Genomic DNA, 12,608 nt, shown 5'->3' with positions numbered 1-12,608 from the left:
TAAAACCATTGATCTTTTTAACTATCTGTAAGCCCAGGTTCACACTGGGTACGATTTGCTTCGATTTGAGATGCGATTTCACATGTAAAATCGCATCTCAAATCAGCGGCATTTTCCAGCAATTGTCGGCAATGACACCGTCCTAATCGGTGCGACGCCGCATCTGCGGCGCTGCACCGATTTCAAAAAGTAGTTCCTGTACTACTTTTTGCGATTTCGGGCCGCGATTTACAGAAACCTGCACAGATGTCTCTTAAATTGCGGCCGAAATCGGGACTGCCAGCGGGAGTGAAGCCGTGTGAGTTCAGCTGAACTCGCACGGCTTCACTCCCACAGCCCAGTGTGAACCAGGGCTTAGGGATAGATTCTTCCCAATGACCTCAAGTGTAAGGAGCATTTTTCTCACTGACATCACACTAATGTATCATGAGTTGCATGAGGCTGAAAAGTTATTTTACACAATAATTTCTGTTTAAAATGTCGAGAAAGGCTGGCCCATATCAATAATGGAAATATTTTGCTTTATGTCTTTGAAAGGGAAAGGGAGTGGGTATGATAGTCTGTTAAAGTGTGATTGATAGGTCACAAATTTCAGTGGGACTCTGAGTTCTTGAGTTCTCCAGTTCTCCTATCTACATTTGTGCTGGACCACTGGCCACAATGGAAGAATGGATAATGTGATTGATTGTGATTTCCTTGTATTTAACTTATAGATCACATCTCCATGGATTGCATATGTAATTCTGTTGCTTGTAAGCCATTGTTTCTGTATAGTTCTTCTTTAAAAATAAAGAATAAAAAAAAAAAAACTCAGGAGCCATAACCTGCATTTTTGTGCCAGTTTAGATACTTGAAGCAAACGGTTTAGCATGGTAACCAGGCAGCGAGAATTTTTAGCATTGTAGATCAGCAACAGAAGATTTCATGTTTCTCTCTTTCCTTCAAAGCAGTTTTGTGATTTTTCAGAAGCAGAACACTGACCCATAGCCAGCACTCATGTGGCCTTATTAGAATGTGATTGAAAGTTCTGGTCAGCATTATGCCGCGTACACACCATCGCTTTCTGCGATGAAAAAAAACGACGTTTTGAAAAACGTCAATTTAATTGACTGTGTGTGGGCAAAAACGTCGTTTTATGTCTTCTAAAAAACGACACAAAAAAATTGAAGCATGCTTCAATTTTATGTGTCGTTTTTGGCCGACGTCGTTTTCTGTGTTCTAAACATTGACCGTGTGTACGTAAAAACGTCGTTTTAAGCCCGCGCATGCTCAGAAGCAAGTTAGGAGACGGCAGCGCTCATTCATGTAAAACGACTGTTCAGAATGGAATCAGCACATTCGTTAAGGTCTTTTTCAGCTTATAGACAAGAAAAGAAAGCGCTTCTTTAACCCCTGCTTTTAACTGCTACCCAGAAATGGACGTTTGTTGCGGCTGATCTTGTTACATAGTTATGACAAGCTTTTAATTCGTTTCTTTCTTGTTTGATAATGTTTATGTTTGTGTTCTGTTATTTAGTTGTATCTTCCATCTTAAAAAATTTAAATATATATATTGGTCCACCTTTTTATTTATTGATTTTTATTTTGTCACCAATTTTATTTTTAATCTCTATTTTGTGTTGATTTGGGAGTGTGTGAAGTGGCTGCAACAACCTAATTTTTTCTTTAACTCACCCACAAGCATGTTTTTTTACCTTGTTAATGTTTGCAATATTTATTTGGGAATGGGTCTGCCCACTCAATAATGATCTCTCAAATCTACAATAAAGAAACATGGTCAAATTTGGCTGAAAAATTAACATTTCATTTATTCTGCTGAAAAATTCAAATAAAAAATGGTGGCAACCCAAAAACACAACATAATAAAAACAAAGATGCCAAGGAAGGCAGCACTTTAGAGCATGCTTGAATATTTCTGAAAACAAGGGTCCCCGAAGCCACAAATTCAGCCTGTGAGTCCACATTAAAATTCCATCAGGGGCACCGTGTTATTTTTTGGGCTTTTTCTTCCCAGCAGCCTTCCCTGCAGTCTTCTCTGCAGTCTTCCCTGCAGCCTTCCCTGTAGCCCGAGTCCTTGGGGGCTGGGTTCCTGGAGGAGATGAAGTGCCAGGAGCCAGAGCAGCCTCATGAAGAGGAGGAGCAGGAGCAGGAGCAGGAGGAGCAGCAAGGACAGGAGGAGCAATCCGCACAATGTCGGTGTCGTCATCGAGCTGCCCCAGGGATGCCATGCTTATGGCTTTGAAGATGAGTTGTTCGCAGCGCACACGCTGGCTCTGCTCCAGATTGTAGAGCCTGGCTGCAATGAGCGCTGCGAACCCCTCAACTTCACTGGGCGGCTCTCGGATGGCTGCAGTAGCTTGGCGAAGCAGGCCCTGGGTCTCCTCCTCCATTTGTTGCATACTCCTGAGCCGTTTATTGGGATTGCGGAATGGAGGGATCCGGGAGATGGTATCCCGCCGGCGTGCCTCCTGGGTCCCACTGGGGCCTGCCACCTCCTGGCTCCCAGTGGGCTCTGCCACCTCCTGCCTTGCAGTTGGCCCTGGCTCCTCCTGGCTCCCTGTGGGCCCTGTCTCTTCCTGGCTCCCTGTGGGCCCTGTCTCTTCCTGGCTTTGGTCTGCCTGTGTATCAAAAAAAGGAACATATTTTATTTGTGTTTGTCATTAATCACACACATTTTTAAAATCATGAGTGATGCAAATTGAATGACAATATATATTACACACAGGGTCGCCATCCCTAATTATGTGGCCCCTTACACACCTTCAGACATGGTCCCCCTGGAATTATTTGGGTTGTTGCAAGCCTAATTTAGGAAATAAGTGGCCTTTTCCCCCAAAAAATAATTATTAAATTTCGTGTCAACTAGATAGTACTCAAAAAGGGTGTTTTCCATCTGGGACCCCTTGCAAGTGTATTGCGTTACTCCCCCCTACTGGCCTATCTGAAAAATGCCACCCACTCCTTCATAAACATTATTAATTGGGCAATTTTGTCCCCATCCTGTTTTGCCACTACTGACTATTGATCTTATCCCTAAACTTAGGAGATTCACTTAGAATTTAGAACAATAGTAACATACATTTAACATTATTACTATACTTGTCATATACTAACTAAATTCATACAAAAAACATACCATGCTCCATGGCTCACAATTGGGGTCCTCCAGGAACTCTTGCTCTTCCTCCGAGCTTGCCTGCTCTTGTCTGCAGAGAAGACTGGAGGATTTGCTGCTGGGAAGCTGGGAGCTACCTCTTGGGGGAAGGGTAGACATGGATGCCCTGGTCTCAATGTGGTCGTCCAGGAACTGCAGCTGACTGTAGTACCACAGGGTTGGTTTGTATATGGAGTCAGCTGCAGCCCCAGACCTCATTGAGGCCAGGACTTGGACCCGTTGGGCCCTGTAGGTGCCCCTGATGGAATTTATTTTGCTTTTCACTGTGGCTTTTGTGGCGTTGGGGACCCTTGTTTTCAGAAAAGCAAGCATGCTCTCTTTAGCTTTTTCCCTGGCATCTTTGTTTTTATTTATTGTATTTTTGGTTTGCCACAGAACAGGATATTCCTTCCATTTTTGAATGAATTCGGTGAGGAAATCAGCATCCTTGAAGGGATCCATTCTTTCTGCACATGAAACAGAAGCCAAAACATAATGTCATTAAAGCCACTAGCTTACTTCCCCTAACTAGCCCACAAACTCATTCCCTCTTCACTATAATAAAGTCGCAAAAAAAAACTTACGTATCGTCGTTATGAAAGATCGTGATTTACGCCTTCTTCCACAGACTATGCACGCCGTTTACAAACACGTCCCATCCCTTTTTACACTACGCACGCGTGACGCTCCGCACGACACCCCGCCCCTGACGTTCGGTATCGTCCTTTCCACGCCCCTTCTCTGTCGTTTGGTGAGGGAGAAATGATGGAGAACATGGATGACAATTCCAGCTCAAGCCAGGAGGCAGGCCAGGCCCAACCACGCCGCAGATTCACATGCAGAGCCTCCAACATGACCTTTAATGAAATGGTGGAGATGGTCACCATATTGAGGAGGGAGGACTATGATGCCAAGCATGGCCCCTACATGCATCCAAATAAAGTGAAAGCAAAAATTATGGAGAAGGTCATCCGTAGGCTCCAGCGGAAGTTTGGAAAACGCAGGAGCAGAGAGCACCTGCGCAAAAGGTGGTCCGATTTAAAAAAGAGGGAACCCCACCAACTTGCCAAAATAAATAGGGTGATTCGAAGAAGAAGTAAGTTTTTTCCATGTGTATTAATTATTTTGGTGTGTTCTTTGTGCCATGTTTATTTTTTTGCAGGTTGACCATAATTAATATTATGAATGTGGACGCATGATGCAGTCGTCGTAGTCGTCGTTCATTCGCTGACTTTCAATAATCCAATACCATATTACTGAGAAATGGCATCATGCCTAGTTTGCATGTGCAAAGGGGAGTTGAAGCACTGTATCATAAATAAAAACGTAAATGTAGGAATTGTGGGCGAATGAACGACGACTCCTAGGACCAATTATTCGACACAAATATGAAAGTTGTGACATTTTTGGGGCTTAAAAGGTGTCTTCAATTCTGGTATTGATGTAAATGTGTTTCAGCTTATTTTTGAAGAAACTTAAATACCTTGAGATTCCCAAAAAGGAGCGTTTGCTACTAATTTTTTTATTGAACATGTGTACTCAGTAGCACAATTGTTTGTCACAATCACAACCTATGTTGGGTCACACACAGGGGTGAGCAGATCCAGGGGATACTTGGTTAGCTTACATATAGAAAAAAAAAACAATTGTCACCAGATTTGACATTACTTTCTGAATGGATTAAATACTGGTCTATTTTCTTGGAACGCTTTTTAAAATCAACAATATTGCCCTCTTTTTTTTTTTTTTTTCAATATTTTTGGGTCATTTCAGGCCGCTCGTAATGTTTTAACCTCCTGTTTTCCCTTTCTTCAATCTTGTAGGGCACAATGAAGCAGCAAGGCAGGAGGCACAAGCCAACCAAGCCACACCCCCGAGGGATGTAGATGAAGGGGAACCTGCCACAACATCCGGTAAAGTAACATATACCACATTTTCAGGGAATATAGATATAGGCATACAATCTTTTAACACATGTTTTGGTTCCACATTTCAGGAGGAAATCGGGCTGGTCAGGGACTGGACACGTATAGTGCCCAGCTCCTCAACGGCGAGGTTCTCACATGCAGGGCCCAAGTCGAGGACATACGTCTGGCCTGCCGGGAAATTCGCCACAAAGCGAAGACGCTGGAACGGCAGCTTAAAAATTTTATTAATGTTTTGGGGAGGGTTTAATTGTTTGTGTTCATTTTATTTACAAAGGGCCAGATTCAAGAAGCACTTGCGCCCGTGCAACCATAAGTTGCGCGGCGCAAGTGCTTACTTGCTCCGGTGTAACGAGTGCTCCTGATTCAGGAACCTCGTTACACCGACTGCAGCCTAGGATATGACAGACATAAGCCTCCTTATGCCTTCATATCTCAGGCTGCATTCTTGCGTTGGCCGCTAGGGGGCGCGGCCATTGTGATCGGCGTATAGTATGCAAATTGCATACTACCACCGATTCACAAAAGTTGCGCGGGCCCTGCGCACGCAAGGTACGGAGTTTCTGTACGGCGACTTTAGCGCAAGGTTGCTCCTGCTATAGCTTCCCGCTCATGAAATTTAAATTTCACGTTGTTTACGTAAGTGAATCGTGAATGGCGCTGGACGCCATTCACGTTCACTTAGAAGCAAATGACGTCCTTGCGACGTCATTTGCCGAAATGCACGTCGGGAAAGTTTCCCGACGGAGCATGCGCTGTTAGCTCGGCGCGGGAGCGCGCCTAATTTAAATGATTCCCGCCCCCGGCGGGATCATTTACATTAGGCAGCCTTACGCCCGGCTATTTTGCATATCGCCCGCGCAATTTACGGAGCTACTGCTCCGTGAATCGCGGGCATTTCAAAATATTTGCGTGGGCGCAGAGCAAAACTCGTTGCCCTTTGCCCACGCAAATATTGCGTGAATCTACCTGAATCTGGCCCAAATAATTTTAAAAACCAAAAAAAAAAAATTAAAAGTTATATTTTGTACAAATAAAAAAAAAAGACAAAAAAAAATAATAATTTATTCTATTTTGTACTAATAAAAAAAAAGACAAAAAAATTTAAAAAATGATTATATTTTGTACTAATAAAAAAAGACAAAAAAATAAAAAAAAAGATTATATTTTGTACTAATAAAAAAAAAAAAATATATATTTTGTACTCCAAAAAATGTGTGTGTAGTTATTGGTATCAATGCTGACTCATTAAATTACTCAGGCAGATTTGTAGAGTTATTAACCTCTTCCATACCGGGCAGTTATACACCCATCCATACCGGGCCTATTCTGGCACTTCTCTCCTACATGTACAAATCATAATTTTTTTGCTAGAAAATTACGCAGAACCCCCAAACATTATATATGTTTTTTTAGCAGACACCCTAGGGAATAAAACGACGGTCATTGAAACCTTTTATCTTGCACGGTATTTGCGCAATAATTTTTCAAACGCCTTTTTTTGGGAAAAAAATTGTTTCATGAATTAAAAAAATTTAAAAACAGTAAAGTTAGCCCAATTTTTTTGTAAAATATGAAATATGATGTTACACCGAGTAAATAGATACCTAACATGTCACGCTTTAAAATTGCGCACACTCATGGAATGGCGCCAAACTTCGGTACTTAAAAATCTCCATAGGCAACGATTTGAAATTTTTTACAAGTTACCAGTTTAGATTTACAGAGGAGATCTAGTGCTATAATTGTTGCTGGCACTCTAACGCACGCGGCGATACCTCACATATGTGGTTTAAACGGCGTTTACATATGTCGGCGGGACTTGCGTGTGCGTTCGCTTCTGCGCGCAAGCTACCGGGGACAGGGGCGTTAAAAATTTTTTTTTTTATTTCTTTTTTTTTTTTATATATTTATTTCTTTTTTTACACTTTTTTTTTTAATTTTTTTTTTTTTTTTTATCACTTTTATTCCTATTACAAGGAATGTAAACATCCCTTGTAATAGGAATGTGTGTGACAGGTCATCTTTATGGAGAGATGCGGGGTCAATAAGACCCCACATCTCTCCTCCAGGCTGTAAAGCATGAAATCGGTGAAAAAAAATTCACCGATCTCATGCTTGTGGTTGCTTAGCAGCCGCAATCGCGGCTTTGTTTACTTACGGGGACCCGGGCGTGACGTCATCACATCGCGCCCGGGTCCTCCGACGGTCATAGAGATGACTGGTGACCATCTGGTCACCAGTCATCTCTATGCTTCCTGCGAGCGCCGGACGATTCGTTCTCCGGGCCCCCGATGGCACGGGAGAGCCCGGAGAAGCACCGGATGGCGGCGGGAGGGGGGGGATGTCCCCTCCCGCCGCCTGTAAGAACGATCTAGCGGCGGAACCGCCGCTATGATCGTTCTTACGTTGTGCAGAATCGCCGGCAGTTTAGAAGGATATCTGAATGATGCCTCTAGCTGCAGGCATCATTCAGATATCCACCCGGAAAGCCCAGGACGTCACATGACGTCCACTCTGAACGGCAGAAGTTCTTTGTGGACGTCATTTTACTATGGGCCGGTAGGGAAGTGGTTAAGATTTAACACTCATGGGAATTTATGACATCCCAAACACATGGCTGGATGAGAACCTAGGAAAAAGAAACAATACCCCCAAAAAAAATAAAATAAAGAAAATAAAAAAAATTAACACTGTTTAATCAAGCAAAAAGTAAATTGTATTAGTTATTGAAGATCGGGCATTGCAATGGCCCCCCTCCCCATAAAATAGTCCACATAGGATTGACGCACTGCACGTGCGGTTTGGGGGGCCAAGCCTCTATGGCTAGCCTCACGTCCCGGCTCCGGAGCCACAACATCTGCCTCATCAGGCAATACCGTGAGGTAATTTTGTGAATGTCTCTTTAAAAAATTGTGGAGAATGCAACAACATAAAATAATGTGATTCCATTTGTATTCCGCAAGGTTTATTGCTGTTAAAAACAATCGGAATCGGCTGGCCATGATTCCAAAGGCATTCTCTACCACACGTCTTGCTCGGGCCAGCCGATAATTAAAAACCCTCCTCTCATGGGTGAGGGTGCGTTGGGGAAATGGCCTCATGAGGTGGGGACCCAAACCAAAAGCCTCATCTGCAACAAACACGAAGGGCAGACCCTCTTCGTTCTCCTCCGCAGGTGGCAATCCTAGGTCCTCCGACTGAAGCCGTTGGGCGAACTCCGTCTCCGACATCCGGCCATTTTTCCCAACATCCACGTACATGAACTTATAATTGGCAGAGACCACCGCCATCAAAACAACGCTGTGGAACCCCTTGTAGTTGTAGAAATGGGATCCACTATGGGGTGGGGGCACAATGCGGATGTGCTTGCCATCAATGGCTCCTCCGCAGTTCGGAAAGTTCCAACGCTGGGAGAAGTCCGCTGCCACAGTCTGCCATTCCTGTGGCGTGGTGGGGAACTGGATAGAAAGATAATAAAAAATCCATTCAAACAAACATTGTGAACAGAATATAGCTACAATTTCAAGGGATCCCACCAAAACTTAAACAAAAAAGGTTAGGATTAAAAAATAACATGTGAACACTAAGCATATTAATCACCCCCTCTGATGTTCCAAAAATATAATTAGGGGGAGTGGGGGCCCAAGATGAGTTTGTCACCTGAGAAACAACCCCACAAAAAAGATAAAATAATAATAAAAATAATTATTAGTATGTAGTGAAACAATCTTGGGGGGGGGGGGGGGGTTTGGACAATGGAGGCCACAAATAAACGGGGATATAGGGACACACAAAATGCAGCACTACAATGGAGGCCACAAATAAAAGGGGATATAGGGACACACAAAATGCAGCACTACAATGGAGGCCACAAATAAAAGGGGATATAGGGACACACAAAATGCAGCACTACAATGGAGGCCACAAATAAACGGGGATATAGGGACACACAAAGTGCAGCACTACAATGGAGGCCACAAATAAAGGGGGATATAGGGACTATGCTTGGTGGGTTTGGCCACAACATAGAATGATGGACAGGTTGGCAAAATACAATAAACATGTAGGGCTTTACAAATGGTGTAGAACAGCATACATGGAGACAAAGTGAACATTCAGAGCATATTACAAACAGGTAGGTTTTTTCTTTTAGGGCCAGAGTTTGACCATTGAAAGAACACCACTTACCTTAACATAGTCCTCCTGAAGAACCTGAATGATGGCCGAACAGGTATCTGGGATTATGAGGCCCAGAGCCTGGGGGGAGATGCCCGTCGAGAACTTCAAGTCCTGCAGACTTCTCCCTGTTGCAAGGTAGCGCAACGTAGCAACTAGCCTCTGCTCAGCAGTGATGGCTTCCCGCATAACGGTGTCCTGCCTGGTGATATATGGCGACACCGAAGCCAAAAGCTGCTGAAATACGGGGTCAGACATCCTAAGAAAATTCCTGAAATCATCAGGGTTATTTTCTCGGATCTCCCGCAGCAGAGGCATATGAGAGAACTGGTCCCTGCATAGCAACCAGTTCTTGGTCCACAACCTCCTCCTCACCCTGTTCATGGACCGTCGCTGGGATGCAGCACACATCCTAACAACAAGCACAGCACGATCTCCGCGACGAGTTCGTACCCGCAACATGGCTAGAAAACGGTCGTCAAATCAGATCAGACTAAAAATTACGCCCTGAAGTACAGAATGGCCTTTGAAGAACGACCTGCTAAACAGCACCGTGCACACAAAACGTAATGCCAAAACAAATACGTCCTTAGTACAAGCACTGTATCACAGATCCGACGACAAATAGACAAACTGTACGACAGAAAACTAAATTTAAAGCACAGTCACTGAAAATCACGAATCGTATCTCACCAAACTTTTACTAACACCCAGCAACACGATATCAGCAAAAGAGGCCGTCTTCCGCATGGAAACTGTCATGGACCTTGAGATATTAAAGTGTTTCTACTTGACATATGTTACACAGGAGAGGGACATTCAATGCAAGGCTTTTGAAATGCTAAGTGGAACCAGCTTGCGAAATACCTTTTATTGTGTTCTGCAGGTTAAGAGCGGGTGTCGGAGTCAGGCCGTCTAGCTGGAACCAGGTTATTGTGTACATTGATTACCCCCTGGGGCTTCTGTCTCAATACACAAGTCTTTCTATCCAAGCTATTGGACCAATCCCTGTTGACAATTTCAAGTCCTCATTTGCATGGTCAAGGGGGACCTGAGTGAAGACTGGATATACTTTACAATTGACCAATAGGAAAGCGGTTGTTGGGAGTGGGATGTTCCAAAATTCTGTATAAAAGTGTGCTGTGTACTTGAAATAAAGAGTCCTGCTTGAACTTACATACAGCCTGCCTGGTGTTTGTTCTTAATGGGTCTGAATGGCACATAGCTGTAGTTCGGACCCCGGAACCTTGGATGACTGGACCATCAGACGCTGCAATCTGCAAGCTGACTCACTGGTAGTAGAGGAGTGTCGGGAGAGCAGGACCTGGGCGAGGAAGGATCTCGTCACATTGGTTGGCAGCGGTGGGATTTGCTCTCCAGTTACTGGGACAACTCCAAACCACCACCATGAATGACCAGCTATGCAGCCTGGAGGAGAACCATGCTAAAAGACTTGCTTGAGAGCCGTGGAGGGACCGGTGGGAAGAACAAGGCCACCCTGATCATTGCGCCAGCCGAGATGGATCAGAGGGATGGTGATGCAGGACCCCGGTCAGTTGAAGACTTGTTCCAGCAGCGAGTTCAACAGCGGTTGGCATTATATGGTGCGAACCCATCAGAGACCGCCATACAGAATACCATTAGAGACCTCCAGCGGCAGGATGAGAGAGAACGAGAGCGACAACAGAGAGAACGAGAGCGGCAACAGGAGCTGAGAATTGCAGAAATACGGCGATCGGTGACAACGCCTAAAGAAGCAGCACCAAATGAAAGAAGAGGAGAGGTACAGATATCAGTAACCATGGAAGAGGAATTCAGAAGGAGGTTGCGAGAGAAGCAGATACAGCGCAGAGGACCAGTATCAGAGGAGGTCCTGCTTGGATGGTCTGATTCGATCCGCTGCGAACTCTGGAAAGAAGCGCTAGCCCGCGAGCAGCGACACCAGGGAAAAGCTCTCCCCTCCATCCATGTAAGGTACTGGTCACAGTATGAAGTACGGATGCTGTTATTGGGGGGACAACCAAAGCAGGAGTGGACAGCAGAGTTAAGCAGGCTGATCCGGGAAGAGATGCGGTTGGACGAGAGCTACAGAGCCCTCCGGTGGTATGTAGTCCAAGAGTGCCCGTGGTCAGCGGATGACAGCCCCACGGAAGGCTTTGACTATGATGGCCTGGGATTGTTGTATTGGAGGATGTCCAGGGATCCCAACTTTGGGAGCGATCGGGAGTGGCGTTGGGAGGAAATAATGGAGCACAGAGAGCGAAGACTGAATGTCCCGGAAGTGCACTGGTTACAGGAAGATTTGGAATTCCTGGCCGCTCAAGAATGGGAACTGGAAATCACCTACAAACAGCTGCTAGACTCCGCTCAGCAGCAGGGTGAGGTTCCCTTTACCTGGGACTATGAGGAAATATCAGCTGACAGTGATGAAATCCTGGCTGATGAATCAGCAGTGGAAAATCGGGAGCTTGCCATTCCCAAAGCTGAAGTGCTGACCGCACGGCCGAGCTCTGCTAACCTCTGCTCAGTACCCATAGCATCTTCTGGGTTCCATGGACAGGAGATGGTGAACCTCTATCCCCAGACACCAGTTGTAGAGACAGGGGATTTGATAGACTTTTCTGCTGAGGAAGAACAACCTGGGGAGCCTCCAGCAGAAGAGCTGGTATCAGGGCCAAACTTCACTGTGCTCTGCCCAGCACCAAGGGCAGTATTTGTGGAGTTACAAGGAACTTCCCCAGCTGAAGCGCTGGTCACAGGACAGAGGGATCAAGACCTCTGCCCCACCCCCGTGGCAGTTCCGGAGGCTCAGGGTGAGAAGATGGCAATCACTCCCCAGCCACAGATTACAGAATGTATGGACTGTTCAGAGGATGTTATGGATTATGCACCCCCAGCAGAAGTGCTGGCAACAGGGCAGAATGCTAGCCATCTCTGCCCAGCACTGGGACCAACTGTGGAGTTCCAGGGAGCCGGGGCGGTTGGCCCCCCTCCCCAGCAACAAGCTGAGGTAGTAAAGCTGTTACTCCCAGCTGAATCACTGGCAGCAGGGCAGGATGCTACTGGCTGCTGCACACAACTACAGCTTGAGCGGATATCGGTGGATGGGACTGTGGTCCCCACTCACAGCAACCCAGCGGAAGAGCTGGCAACAGAGCAGAGTGCCCCGGGCCTCTGCTCTCAACTAACAGAAGAGGGGGTTCCTGTGGTAGTGGATGGGACTCCGATCTCCACAGACACAACCCCAGAAAATGGTGCGGCACTGAGACAGGAGGATGTCGGCTTTGCTTTGCAAGCACCGGGGGATTTTTACCTAGCATCAGTGGATGGGACTGCAGTCTCCACTGGTA

General features: G+C 45.5%; 1 protein-coding gene across 1 annotated transcript in view; it reads right to left on the bottom strand.

Moving 5' to 3' along the window:
- Positions 1-12,608, bottom strand: part of LIN7B (lin-7 homolog B, crumbs cell polarity complex component) — a 516,755-nt gene that overhangs the window by 237,030 nt on the left and 267,117 nt on the right. The window lies entirely within an intron of this gene.

Source organism: Rana temporaria, chromosome 10 (genome assembly GCF_905171775.1).
Source record: "Rana temporaria chromosome 10, aRanTem1.1, whole genome shotgun sequence".
NCBI classification, from domain to species: Eukaryota; Metazoa; Chordata; class Amphibia; order Anura; family Ranidae; genus Rana; species Rana temporaria.
The sequence above is the reverse complement of the archived record's forward strand: the minus strand, read 5'-3'. Positions and strand labels throughout refer to the sequence as shown.